This window comes from Narcine bancroftii, chromosome 2, assembly GCF_036971445.1.
Source record: "Narcine bancroftii isolate sNarBan1 chromosome 2, sNarBan1.hap1, whole genome shotgun sequence".
Lineage (NCBI taxonomy): Eukaryota > Metazoa > Chordata > Chondrichthyes > Torpediniformes > Narcinidae > Narcine > Narcine bancroftii.
This window is the reverse complement of record NC_091470.1, coordinates 19729113-19744686: the sequence shown is the minus strand read 5'-3', so window position 1 is coordinate 19744686 and position 15574 is coordinate 19729113.

The window sequence follows — 15574 nt, the reverse complement described above, 5'->3', positions numbered from 1 at the left end:
TGACACGGTAGAGGGGGGCAGCACTTTCACTCCACTTTTCAGGCAAAAGACAAGGTGGGAGGGAGGCCTCAATTTTATTAACCAAAATATTCCTTTTGTTCATCACAATGTAATACAATGTAATATATTATTGTTTCAGGGAAATTGTATAATAAATTTGGTGGTTCTTGCTAATGTTTATGCCCCTAATGTGGATGATGAGAGATTATCTTGAACATTTTTTTTCTTCCTTTCCTGATTTGGACTCATACTCTCTTGTGCTTGGTGGAGATTTCAATTGTTGGTTCGATCCTGTGTTGGATTGATCTTCTCCCAACCCTACAATAGTGAGTAAGTCTACCTCATTTATTCAATCATTCCTATCAGATTATGGTATTTCTGATGTATGTCATTTTCTTTATCCAAATAGGAGAGAGAGTTCTTTCTTTTCACATGTTCATCATACTTTTTGTAGGATTGATTATTTTCTTATTGCTAATCAATTAATTCCATTGACTCGCTCTTGTGATTACAGGAGTATACTAATGTAAATGAAGAAGTTTTAAAATAATTTAAACATTCCCACACTTTCTCCAGATAACAAAGTGAGATTAGATGAACCTATATCACAAATAGAGATACCTGCAGCTATCTCTTTTTTGTGATCTGGAAAAACCCTGATTCCCAACGAGTTTCCTGTGGGCAATGCTGGAGGAGTCATTGGTAAGGTGTGCACACATAGGGATCAGGGCTGTGTACTTTAATGTTGGAGCCGTGCCCATGCAAATGCAGTGCCATGGATTTCATGATCAGATTCATCCTGAGAGCAGGAATGCCTCTGTTCTCCACCCTGTTACATTTAAGGCAATCAGGACACCACAGGCAAAACCCTCCTCACCATCGAGAGCATCTATGGGGAATGCTGCCATCGGAGGGCAGCAGCAATCATCAAGGATCCACATCATCCAGCACATGCTCTGTTCTTGCTGCTGCCATCAGGAAAGAGGTATAGGCGCCACAAGACTCCCTCCACCAGGTTCTGGAACAGCCGCTACCCCTCCACCATCAGACCCCTGAACAACAAATTCAATCAGAGACTCATTTAAGGACTCTCACTTTAATGTTTGTTTTTTTTCTTCTCAGTTATTTATGTTTCTTTATTTGTTTCCATGTCTACACTGTGTACAGTTAGTTTGCACTACCAATAAGTGGTAACTCTGCTTTCCTGCAGGAAAAAGAATCTCAGGGTTGTATGTGATGTCATGTGTATACTCTGACAATAAATCTGAAATCTGAAGTACCCGGTTTGAATTTTCCTCATGATAATAACTAAAGAAAATCTTTATAAACAGATTTACAGGGGGTGTTGAGGCCAGAGAACAGAAGGGCTCACATCCTCTCATCCTAGGGGATTTTAAATCTTTATGGTCTTGAAGGTGTGCACCATTCAAACATGAAGCATTTAAGAGTAGTTTCCAACACAGTAAATGATTTATTGTCTTGTTTCCAGATTGGGTTGTGACGTAACTGTATTCCAGGGAATGTAACTAGAAACTTAGAATGATGGATCATTTGTTCCAGGAGACTGAGGAGTTAATAGTGCATCAACTACTAGTTTAACAGAACAGCACTGTGGGAGCACTTTCAACACACATACAGCAGGCCGTTCAAGAAGGCAGCTCAGACCATCTTCTCAAGGTCAACTAAAGTCAATAAGGGCCAACCTCACCAGCAATGCCCACCTCCTGAGAATGAATGCATTAAAAAAATTACCTTTGGAAATGATTGAAAGAGTTTTCATATCCCTTTGTGGCTGGCCTCCCTCCCTCCATCTCCCCGTTTGAAAGGACAGCTGGCTTTGTTACGCTCTGTTTATCTGGTGTCCTTAAATGAGGTCCTTTCAAATGACAGCTAAATCTTTCTCAAAGCAGAGCGATGAAACGGTATCATCACGTTACCTTTCAAGTCTGGATTGGATCCCCAACGTGCCTTCTACGTTTTGGCCCAGTGATGTGTTAATAGAAATGAGGCGATTTCACAGTGCGGTATCGATCTCAAAGCAGTCTTCCTGTAATTTCATCTAGATTGTGATTGACAGCTCATGAGTCATCTGCCACTTGTTCTTTAACATGCAATCTATCAATTTACACAAGCACAAAAAGTCTCTTATAATCCAAACTCTGTGGTGTGATTCCCTATTGTTAATCTAGCTGCAAGTTTCATCCTCATTCCTGAATGGAGAATATGCTGTGGGAGAAAACAACACTTGTCCACTGAACACTGGGTGAATTACTTCAGAGAAACAAGAACGTCTGCAGGTGCTGGGGTTGATCCAAAACACAAATGTGCTGGAGAAACGCACCAGATCACACAGCATCCATAAGAAGTAAAGAGTAACCAATTCTTCATGCGTGGGAATACCTGATGAAGAGCCTGGCCTGAAACATTGGCTACTCTTTATTTCCTATGAATAGGGCAGCATGGTTAGTGCAGAAATTAGCACAACACTGTTACAGCACCAGCGATTTGGGTTCGAATCCGGCGCTGTCTGTAAGGAGTTTACACGTTCTCACATGTCTGCGTGAGTTTCCTCTGTGTTTCTTCCCACCTTTCAAAAATGTATAGGGGTTGTAGGTCAATTGGGCGGCACAGGCTAGCACGCCGGAAGGGCCAGTTACAATGCTGAATGTTGAAAAAAGAAATGCTGGGTGATCTGATGAGTTTCTCCAGCACATTCGTGTTTTGTGGCTGAATTACTTTAAATTTGATCTTGAGCTCCAGTGCTGTGTGTGTGGTGTTTGCATGTCCTCCTTGTGATCTTCCCTTCAGGTGCATCGATTTCCTCCCACCTTTTGTGGTAGTGGGCTAAAGAGTCAAAGGGGGGGGGACATTGGGAATGGAGAGGAAGTACATTGCAGGGCTGAAAGGGGAGGAAGTTGGCTGGGGGGGGAGGGCATAAAACTGATGGGATTGTTTGCTGGGAACAGGGTTTGACCCAATGGGCCAAATGACCTTAGTCTGTGTTGAAATAAGTACGTCAGATTCTTTAAGAGGAAGAATGTGTACAAGCAAAGTTGAGCAAGTAGAGTTCAATCCAGCCCGTTCCACGAGTGTGTGATCAAGGACAGTTTCTTTCTCCCGTTACCAGACTCCTGAATAACTGTCACACAAGAAAAATTCTGTTGTCTTTGCTCCGCACTAACTCTGTATCCCTGCACTTTCGAACTGTGTCTTACTTGCTCAATTAGCTATTCTGAACTATGTATGAGATGTCTAACTGGACTACTGACAAAACAAACCCTTTCACTGCACCTTGTTACATGACAATAAATGTGAAGTTAAATGAACCCTTCAAATTTTTGTCAAACTCGCAAAACAGCAACATCCTGCTGTTCACTTTAAATTCAGACTCAGCAAGAGTAATGGACCCTTCCAGCCCATGAGTCCACGCCCCCCAAATACACACATGTGACCAATTAACCGACCTACCCTGCATGTTTTTGGAACATGGGAGGAAACTGGAAACTCCTTACAGACACTGCCTAATTCAAACTCAGGCCGCAGGCAACTGTGATGGCATTGCACTAACTACACTTTCCGACAGTTACAAAAGTCCCATCACTGTTGTCATGGGAAAGGACTTAAGCACTGAGAGAGTTGATGCAAACTCAAAAATAATACAGTACAAATTAGTCAACAAGGTTAAGAATAAAAATGAGTCAACAACTGCTACGTGCGCCTTCCAGTGCAGTTGACTTGAGTTGGTTTACTTGGGCATGTACCAATGCTTCAGTGTAGCAAATAGGACCTAATCAAATTACTGAGCTGGAAGAAAGGGCTCTCATGAGTTCAGAATATTAGAACATCCTCTGTGTAGCTCACGCTTATGCTATCAGTTCTGGTTTAAAAAAAAGGCAGCGCTGCTGGAGCTGCTGTGATGGCAGCGGGAAAATGGGCAGTAAAGACACAGTGCTGCTCCGCAGTGCCCTGTTGCCTGATCGTGATGCCGACAGCACTGTACAGGCTTTAAACACCCTGTTAGAGGATGCTGTAACCATGGAGGTGTGTGCCCAAAATGGAAGTGTCTGTGCTGGGGAGCAGACCACGAGTGGTTGCAGTCTCCTGGGGAGCAGCGAACTGGCACAGAGTACCAGTGTGATAGTACAGATCTATCACCAATGTATATAGTGTATATAGTTACAGTATCTAGACTGTGCTTACAGCGATTGGCTGAGAGCTTAGCCACGCCTACTGTCTGGGCCTTAAAGGGTTGTGTCCCTAGCCAGGTCGGATCATTCAGGACTGGTCGGCCACCTGTGAAGAGCTCCTGTCTTTTGCTAATAAAAGCCTTGGTTTGGATCAACAAGTCTTTGATTCTTACGACGACCTCTACAACCAGAAATGGAGGAACACTCTGCATTGAGAAGGAGAAGCCTGGGAGACGACGTCATAGGAAGGCGACCACAGCAACGGACCGGCGATGGGCTCAGTGGCTGAAAGACCCACACAGGATGTGGGCTGTTTGGTAAATGTTTGAAAATGGCGGTGTTGCCGGAGCCATTTTAATAGCAGTGGTGCCACTGGAGTGGACCCGCAGGGAGTGAGGGGTGGAGATATAGAGCTCCCATGGGGTCCAACCACCCAGTCAACTGCTGTCAGGCTTTGACTGGTCTGTTAAAGGAGCTGATGGTAGTTTGATTTAAAATCCTGCGACCGCGGGGTCTGTGCCCAAGATGTCGGCGCCTATGATCGGCAGCAGCTATGATGGGTTGAAGACTCCAGAGGAACCAAAAAACAGGAAGACCATCCCCCATCTGAGAAGGAGAAGCAGAGGAGAAGACCCATGGGATGGCGACCACGGCAACAGACCAGTGATGGGGCTCTGCAGCTGAAAGACCAACACATGTAGCAGGCTGCTGGCAACTCAAGGAGAGTAATCCACGGAGGCTGCTGCGGTCTGAGAGAGACTGGCTGAAGGGGTACCGGGATACGAGGGGGTGCCAAAGACACTAAGGGGTTCCTGACCTTGTCGGAGGTTTGGATTCGGACCTCAAGTTGCCAATGGTTTGGACTGGACTCTGTGACTGTAGAGGCACTGGAGGCAAATCTACAGACACTCAGTGTCTTGGGTGGGGGGGGGGGGGGAGGAGACTCTCTTTTTTTTCCTCTTTCTCTGAATTCAATTTCATGTAATATGAGACTGCGTTATTGCAATGTCGATGAATTGAATCTCGAACCTTGAACTTGTGGTCGAAGGAGTCACACGGGCTGCTGGAGACTAGCTCATGGGAACCAGATTTCGGAACCAACAATTGAGGTCAAGGTGGGCTCCTGAAGGGGATTGGGTGCTGTTAGCTTCCTGATTGTATTGGAGGTTTGGATCCAGAGTTTGGGTTGCCGATGAATTGAACAGGAGTCTATGGACATAAGAGGCTGTAGGAACGCTGGAGGTGAATCCACGGACACTCAGTGTCTCTCTCTTTTGAAGGGACTCGCTTTTGCTTCTCTTTCTCTTTTTATTGGGGCATCGGGCAATGCTCTAATGACAACTCTTTGACATATATCGTGTATATTAAATTTTTTGTATTACCTGTATTACATAACAATAAAGGAACCTTGAATCTTGGAGCCATTCCAGGATGGACATACAATAAATTACCACTGAGTGCAGACAATAAAATTCCACACACACCAAATGCCTTAAGTGATCCATTGACCTTTACTGGTGGAAGTCAGAAGTTCAGGAGGTGGTTGGTGGTGGCTATGAAACTCAGTCCAACATTTACTAATCAAGAAGGCAATTGGGGTGAATTATTTTTTTAATTTGTTGGGGAGAATTGATCACCATCATTCTAGTCACAGTCTGTTCTCTCTTCCACCTTCAGGCAGAAGTCTGGCACCTTTTAGTTCAAGAACATTTTTGTTTTGTCCAACAGCTCTCGGATCTCCCTGTATGACCCGAACGCTAACCTTAAACTACTCTGGGACCGCTAAACTCCAGACCTTAGCAGCATAAGGCAGAGGAATTGTGAGAAAATGATGCCATCTGGAATGTCCTCCTTTTTTCTCCTCCCAGAATGTGTCATTCCACTCCAGGACATCCGAAATGTCCTCTTTCTTTAATAAACGTGGATTCCCCATGACTGTCTTTCATTTTTTTTTTCAAACTTTATTTAAGAGATAATAAAAACATAGCATACAATATAGAATTAGTCAGAGAAAATTTTTCATTAATACCCATCCCCCCCACCCCTAGAGCCAGCTCCCTTAAGGGGAGCAACCAAAAAAATTGATTATATATATAAAAAAATTATAAATGTTAACAATATTTCAAAGTATATCTAAATGCATATATTTAAAATACAGAGACCACTTACTAACAAAAGAAGAATAATTATCATGTAAAGTATAAGTAATTTTTTCCATAACAAAACATACTTTCAATTCATTATGCCAATGTGCTATATTAATCTCAGTATCATCTTTCCAAGTACTAGCAACACATTTACATGCTACCGATAACACCAAACATACAAAAGCAATTTGAATTTTATCCAATCTCATTCCCCTTAACGAATATAAATTTCCCAACAAGAAAATCGTTGGATCTAAGGGAAGTATAAAATTATATAATTTCTCTAAAACTACTTTAATTCCTTGCCAAAATGATTAAACATTAACGCAATTCCATACAACATGTAAAAAAGTTCCAATACATGAACCACATCTAAAACAAGAATCCGTATTACTAAACCCATTTTTAAAAAACTTTTCCAGGGTCAAATATAATTGATGTAAAAAATTATAATTAACCATTCCATATCGCACATTAGTCAATTTAATTACATTATCCTGACACATATTCGCCCAATCTTCTTCAGGGAAAATAAATACTAAATCACTCTCCCATTTAAGTTTAGATTTCTCCCAATCTAGTTTATCCATATTATCTTGTAACAAATTATACATAACTGAAATATAACCCTTTTTCGGTATAGAGGAAATCGAAGATTCAAATCTCAACAAAGTAGGTAAAATCATCTCTCTACCATAATTATCTTTTATCAAAGCCCTAAGTTGATAATACACAAACAAAGAATTTACAAGTATATCAAATCTTTCTGTCAATTGGTTAAAAGAAAGAAATTGCCCCTCTACAAAACAATCTTGTATTGTCTTTATACCTTTAGAATCCCAAATCTTTAAATGATTATTAAACATTGAAAAATTAATAAGCTGATTATTATACAATAGAGTTAAAATAGATAATTTTTCTTTTGACCCTAACACCCTATTTTTTTAAACCAAATCTTTAATAAATGCTTCAATATTGGCATATCATATTGCTGTAACAAAATCAAATTCCAACAAAATATAAATTCATGTATTTCAACCCTAGGAATACACGCCATCTCCACTTTAGCCCAGCTAGGAGGCTGATCTAATTCCATCAATCTACTAACAAACTTCAACTGGGCCGCTTCATAATAATTCTGAAAATGTGGTAGTTGTAGTCCGCCCAATGTATACTTCCATGTAAGTCTATGCAACGCCATTCGAGCTAATCTACCTTTCCATAAAAACTCTCGCACTGCTTTATTCAAATCTTGAAAAAAGCCCTTAGAAAGTAAACAAGGTAGTGACTGGAATAAATATTGAATTTGAGGAAAAATATTCATTTTAATACAATTAACCCAACCAATAAAAGTTAATGGAAGATCCTTCCACTTAATCAAATATGATTTAATTCATCTTAATATAGGTACATAATTTAATTGATATAATGATTGATAATTCATATCCATAAACACACCTAAATATTTAATTTTACTTGTCCGCCTTAATTTTGTAATAGTTTTAAATTCAGAATAATCTCCCACTCCAACTGGTAAAATTTAACTTTTATCCCAATTAACTTTATATTCAGATAATTCTCCAAATTTCAACAAACACTCTTGCAATTGTTTCAACGACCGTTCTGGTTCCGTCAAATATACCAACACATCGTCTGCAAACAAATTAATTTTATACTCTTCATTCTTAACCCTCAACCCTCTAATTTTGTCATTTTGTCTAATAAACTGAGCCAATGGTTCAATAACCAACACAAATAGGGCTGGTGACAATGGGTAGCCCTGTTGAGTTGAATGAGTCAATTTAAATGAAATCTGTCCATTTGTCACCACCCTAGCAATTGGGTTCGTATCTAAAGCCTTAACCCAACCAATAAAAAAAGGGCCAAATTTAAATTTCTCTAACACTTTAAATAAAAAAATCCTACTCAACCCTATTAAAAGCTTTTTCTGCATCTAATGCAACCACCATAGGATGGCTAGGTTGCTTTTGATATGCATTGACCAAAGTAATTAATCGAAATATATTGTCTGATGCATTTCTATTCTTAATAAAACCTGTTTGATCAATATGTACCAATTTAGGCAAATATTTAGCAAGTCTATTAGCTAGTACTTTTGCTATAATTTTATAATCCACATTTAATAAAGAAATAGGTCTATACGAAGATACTTTTAATGGATCTCGATCTTTTTTTGGAATGACAGTTATTAAAGCACTGGAACATGATTCTGGTAACTTTTGATCTTCAGTAACTTGATTCAACACTTCTCCAAATTCATTAGAAAAATCATCATAAAAATGTTAATAAAATTCCACAGGGAATTCATCATCTCCTGGAGACTTTCCATTAGGCATTTCCTGAATAGCTTCCTTAATTTCAAAATCCGTAAATGGAGATTCCAATTCCTGAACATAATTTCCATCTATACCGGTAACTTTAATTTAGATAAATAAAAATCAATAGAACCATTATCCTGTTTCCCCTCAGAAGTATATAATTTTTGATAAAATGAATAAAACTGGTTATTAATTTCCTGAGGCTTAAAAGTTATTATTGAATTCTTCTTAACAGCATTAATAGTCCGAAACACCTGTTCGGCTTTCAATTGTCAGGCAAGTACCTTATGAGCTCTTTCCCCCAACTCATAATAACGTTGTTTAGATTGATTAATTAAGCAATCAAACTGATGAGTTTGTAAAGTATTATAACGCAATTTCAACCTCTCTAATGCAACTTTTAAAAAATCTTCTGTTACACCTTTCTGAAAAACCTCTAACTCAGCAATCTTATTTTCTAACTCTAAACTTTCTGCCATATATTGTTGCTTAACTTTCATAGAATAAATGATGATCTGCCCTCTCAAATTTTAAAGCATCCCGTATTACAACATGACTATCCACAGAATTAAAAATTTCAGTCAAAAATAAAGAAATCTGCTCTTTAACAAAAGTAACAAACTCTGGTTTCTTCAATAACATTACATTAAACCTCCATCTAAACGGCGGACGTACTACCTCTGAACTTTCACAAGAAAAAAGTAATAGTGAATGATCTGATATAACTCTACTTTTATATTCAGCTCGTAATACTCTACCTTGTAAATGCGCTGATACCAAAAATAAATCAGTTTTAGAAAACAAATCATGTCTCGAAGAATAAAAAGAGAAATCTTTCTCTGTAGGATTAACTTTTCTCCAAATATCCACCAAGATTAAATCTTTCATTAATGCATTAATTTGTGTTGCCATCTTTGATTTTCTTATACTTTTTAGATTTCTGTCCAATAAAGGGGTGAGAACACGGTTAAAATCACCCCCAACTAAAACATTTTCGTTAGCTTGAGTTAACAATAAAAAGCTTCTGAAATAAACCACTCATCATCTATATTAGGGGCATAAAGATTTAACAAAGTCCACGATTCATCAAAAAATTTTACAGTTCACTCTTAATACTCTGCCAGCGTACCCCTCTGAAGATTCCAATTGAAACATTAAATTTTTATGAATCAAAATTGCTACTCCTCTTGCCTTAGAATTAAAAGAAGAAGAAAAACCATGGCCAACCCAATCTCTTTTCAATTTCAAATGTTCTTTCTCAGTCAAATGTATTTCTTGTAAAAAAGCAATATTCAAAAGCTAATATTCTCTTTCTCTTAACTGGATTATTTAACACCTGCACATTAAAAGTTGCAAAATTCAATTTAGACATCTTTTTAAACTACTAATATATTTACACACTATAAAATAATGCTCCCCTCTATAATTCTTTCAAAAAAGAAAAACCTCCTCAAATTAAAAAAAACACCCAAAGGTAGTAATACCCTAAAAAAACTGGGTGTGGTAAACCCACTAGTGGCAGATGACTATCAAAGTTTTCAGTGTCATTCACCCCCCCACCAGCCAGATACATATTAATTATTTAATCAAACACAATTTCCATTTCCATTTACTCTCTTCTTGGGAGATAACGGAGGAGAATATCCATTTCTTCGCAAATCCGGTAATGAGTTAGCAAAAACCAAGGCATCATGATCATTCTCAAAAAATTGAGATTGAAGATTTTCATAGAAAACCTTCAAAATTGCAGGATATCGCAAACTTGTAGCCTTTTTGCCACAAAACATCTTTAGCTGTATTAAATTCTCGTCATCTACTAATAACCTCTTGTCTCAAATCAGCATAAAAAACACCCTATTATGTTGAACCATTAATGGAGATCGATTCTGTCTTGCGTTCTGTACTGCCATACGTAAAATCATTTCTCTATCTTGATATTTTAAACAATGAACCAAAACTGCTCTTGGTGCTTGTCCTGGAAGTGGTCTTCTTCTCAGAGCTCTATGAGCCCTATCCAATTCCAAACCTTCAGGGAAAAGCTCTTTACCCAGCACCTCTGGGATCCAATGCTTAAAAATTTTTATAGGGTTAGCACCTTCAATATCCTCTGGGAGACCAACTATTTGCACATTATTCCTCCGACTTTGAATTTCCAAAGAATTAATCTTCTTCATTAAATCTCTTTTCTGAATCCCCCAATCTACAAAAGAACCTTCCACTTTTTCATTTTTTTCTCTATTACGTTCTACTTGAGTTTGACACTCAGAAAGCTGTTTCAATTTTCTTAAAATTATCTTGCACAGTATCAAATGATTTTATACATTTATTAATATCACTTTTAACTAGTCATTTCCTGTTTCACAGCTGACATTTCATCACACAAAGTATTCATTTTTATTTTCATCTCCAAAAATCCTTGATTCATTTGAGTTAATATTTGTTTTGACATATTATGCACTTGCTGTACTTGACCAGCAATCCCTTCCAAAATAGTGAACACTGAATCCAATCCAGATTCCACTTCCACTTTTTGGGATCCACCTTCTTTAACTGCAAGCTCCTCCTCTTGGACGAATTCCAATAAGGTAAGTTCCTCTTCTTCCTCAGTCATCGTAGGTCCTTTGACTGAACAGTTGCAGGTCTAGACACCTGATGCCGGCACCCCAACCTCTTCGGGACAACAGCGTTCGGGCTCCCTCACAGCACCGACTTTCTCCAGCAGCTCTTGGACCCGCGATGCCACACACAGGCCAGGTAAGGCTGTCGGATGTGCAGAGATGTCCTCTGACACTACCCTGCGTGCCATTGGGCCGCCCAGTGAGGCTGCGGGTTTGTGGGTCCCCTTATCAGCCATGCCACCCACACGCATGGCTTCACGTGAACGCAGTCAGCAACGGCCGAACTCACTGATGTGCCAGCGCCATCTTACGGATGCAGGATCGGCGCCGGAGTCAAACTCGAACGGGCTGGAGTCCTCTGAGGCTTGGAGACTCCCAGCAACGACTCCGTGGATTCAGCTATGTAGGTAGGACTCAATTCTTCCGCACTTTTATATGGTAGTTTTTTCTGAAGTTGAGGTTTAAACTTTTTCACATTGGATGCCATCATAAAGCACTGGTATTTTAATAACTGTAAATCTTATTTTTAATCACTTTTATACTATTGAAAAACCGGATATTTAATGATCCAGTTGGGGAGAGGTAGAACGCACGTCTTCCTTCCGCCATCTTGCCATGCCCCCCCTTCACTGTCTTTGATGAAGACCGTACCTGTATCTCCTTTATTTCTTGCACTTCTTTCCTCACCTCACCTCTCCCCAGACAGGAAAAGGACAGAATTCATTTGATCCTCACTTTCCACCCTAGCAGCCTCTATATCTGACTCATTATCCTCCAACACACATGCCAACTTCGCCACAAATCCCATCCCCAGCCATTTCCTTCCCCTCTTCACTCCCATCTGCCTTTCACAGACTCACCAGTTTGCTCTTTCCCCACCCAACCGTCCACCACCTGAGGCGCTTCCCACTGTAACTGCAAAAAGTGCAAAATTGTCCCCACTTCTCACCCCTGTCACCTCCATCCAGGGCCTCAAACAGATCTTCATGTGTTTACATGCTCATCATCCAACCTAACCTACTACATTCGGTGTACTGGGTGTGGCTTCTTCACACTGGGTGTACTGGGTGTGGCTACTCCAAACGTTGAGTGGGTGATGGCCTCACCGAAAACATGCACTCTATGTGAAGATCTAAATTTGAGCCTCTTGTAGCCAACTGTTTTAACTCCCCAAACTATTCCTACAATGACATGCCTGGTCTTCACCTCACTCATTATTAGGGTGAAGCTAAACATAAACTTAAGGACTCTTGGAGAGTCTTAAACCTGATGTCAAGAACATGGATTTTTCTAATTTTATGGAACCCCCAACCCCCATCTGATTCCACTGTTTCCACCTCTTTACCAATTCCTGAGAGAGAAGAATAACTCTACCTTTCTCTGGCTTTTCTTTTCTCCCCCACACCCCCCCCCCGCACCAAAAGTTTTTCCCTCTACCTGTCTCTTCACTTCTGACACCTTCTGTCCCATCAGCTCTGGGTCCCTCCTAAAACTTCTTTCCCCATTTATATAAATAATATCACCCCCTTCCCTCTAGTCTTGATAAAGGGTCCAGTCCTGAAACGTTGACTGACCATTTCTCTCCATGTACTGTCTGATCCACTGAGTTCCTACAGCAATTCTTTGTGTGTCCCCCAAAAGATCTGTCTGCTTTATTGAAATATTACATTTTTTACTCTAATTGTAACAATGAATATTTTTCTGTCCATTTATTGCCTCATTTTAAAATTTCATAGCATATTAAGACCATAAGATATAGGAACAGAAATAGGCCATTCAGCCCATTGAGTCCACTCTGCCATTCCTTCAGGAGCTGATCCATTCTCCCACTCAGCTGCACTTCCTGGCTTCTCCTCACAACCTTTGATACCCTGACTATTCAGATACCTATCAATCTCTGCCTGAAATGCACCCAAGAACTTGGCCTCCACAGCTGTCCGTGGTAGAAAATTCCAGAGGTTCTCCACTCTCTGGCTAAATAAATTCTTCTGCATCTCTGTTTTAAATGGGAGCACTTCAATCCTGAAGTTGTGCCCTCTTGTCCTAGACTCTCCTACCATGGAAAACCACTTTGCCGCATCTACACTGTCCAGGCCCTAACATTCAAAAAACTTCTGTGAGAGCTCCTGTCATTCTTCTGAACTCCAAGGAATACAGTCCAAGAGTCAGTAATTGTGATAATTTAATTTATATTGTTGCTGTTGATGTATCTTATGTACCTGTGTGGCTGTGGTGCATCTGTACATTTTGAATACATTTTGTAAATGGCAATAAACTTGAATACAATGCAGTGAGTTGCCACAGTCTGGATTACGTTGCCTGAAAGATCAGTGGAGGCAGGTTTACTAGGGTCCGACATAAAAGAAAAAGCCTTTTAACAACAGGGAAGCAGGATTATTTGGAGGAATCCTTCAAAGCTGTGCAAGGATGAACCCATGGTGTGAAAATCTTTAAAAAAAAAACAAATGCCGGAGGAACTCAGCCAGTCTTGCAATGTCCATTAGATGTTCCAGTTAAATTATCAACGTTTCAGCCTGGAGTCCTTCTTCAAGGTATAAGCAAAAAGCAGGCAGGCATCTGAATTAAAGGCTGGGGGAAGAATGGGAGGGGGAGGAAAACAGACCAACAGATAAAAGGCATTAATTGGATATGATCAGAGGAAAAATTAAAATTGATTTTGGTTCTTGGAGACAGAGGGAAAAGGGAAGAGAGAGAGAGAGAGAGAGAGAGAGAGAGCTGGAGAAAAGGAGACAGAGGGAATAAAAAAGAAGGGGGGGGGGAGTGGTTTCTAACAGAAACTGTCAATGTTAATACCATCTGGTTCTAGGGTGCCCAGATGGAAGATGAGGTCTTCCTCCAGTCTGCAGGGGTGTGGAGCTCGTCGAAAGAATCAAAGACTTGTTGATCCAAACCAAGGCTTTTATTAGCAAAAGACAGGAGCTCTTCACAGGTGGCCGACCAATCCGGAATGATCCGACCTGGCTAGGGACACAACCCTTTAAGGCCCAGAGAGTAGGCGTGGCTAAGCTCTCAGCCAATGGCTGTAAGCACAGTCTAGATACTGTAACTATATACACTATGTACATTGGTGATAGATCTGTACTATCACAAGGGGGCACCAGTCTAGCAATACGAGACAATGGACAGACATGTCAGCAAGGCAATAGGATGGGGAATTGAAATTGGTGGCCACTGGGAGACCAACACTATTGTGACAGACAGAGTAAAGATGATTTCAATGAATTTGAGATTACCCCAGCAGTACCGAATATGACCAGCAGGGGGCGGTCTGCATCCAGAAGATTTCAGTAGATCTCCCAGATTCAGGTTCACATGGACTGAATGCTCTACATTAATTTGGTTTCACTTACAGCAGATTAATTTCTGAAATTCACCACGTCATCGTTTGTTAAGTTACGATAACGACACCCTGAATTTTATAAATAAAGCCAAATGTGCTGTGAAACTTATCGATGCAAATTATCTGGATATTTCATGAAATTTCATAATGGTGGTTATAGAGGGAACAGAAAACACAACAGGAACAGGCCATTCAGCCCACATCTGCTTTTTGCACATGATATATATCCCTCCATTCCCTGTATAATCTTGTGATTATCTAGAAGCCTTTTAAATATTGCATCTGTTTCTACTACCAGTCCTGGCAGCTTGTTCCAGGCACCCACTACTCTCTGTGTAAAATACTTCTTACTTGCTGCAGCTATACAGATACTCAAAATACAACTTCAACGATTGTATAAATTAATTACCACAGACTGAAAAAAATAATAAATATTCACAGTTGAAGATTATGCTAAAAGGAATATTTCAATGGTGCAGACAGGTCTCCTGGTGCGCTAAAAATATTAAAATGTTCCTGACTTATCCATTCAGGTTTAAGTGAAGATTTTATGTGCATTGTAAATCTTAATTAGTGCTAAGCAAACTCTCTGGCACTAAAAATTTTCAATCGGAGAGTGGAGTTTCAATTCTTCATTGGAATTATTGCTGGAGATTTTTTGATCAGTTGATTTGAGGGTGGCACGGTTGGTGTAGCGGTTAGCACAATGCTTTTATAGTGGCAGCAATCAGGAATGGGGTTTGAATCTCGCACTGTCTGTAAGAAGTTTGTACACTCTCCTTGTGTCTGTGGGTTTTCCCTGGGGGCTCCAGTTTCCTTCCATCGTTCAAAACATACTGGGGTTGTAGCAGCCCCCCCACATCTCCATCGGGCACACAGAACTCAAAACGGTCAACCAGTTTACCTACCATGGCTGCACCAT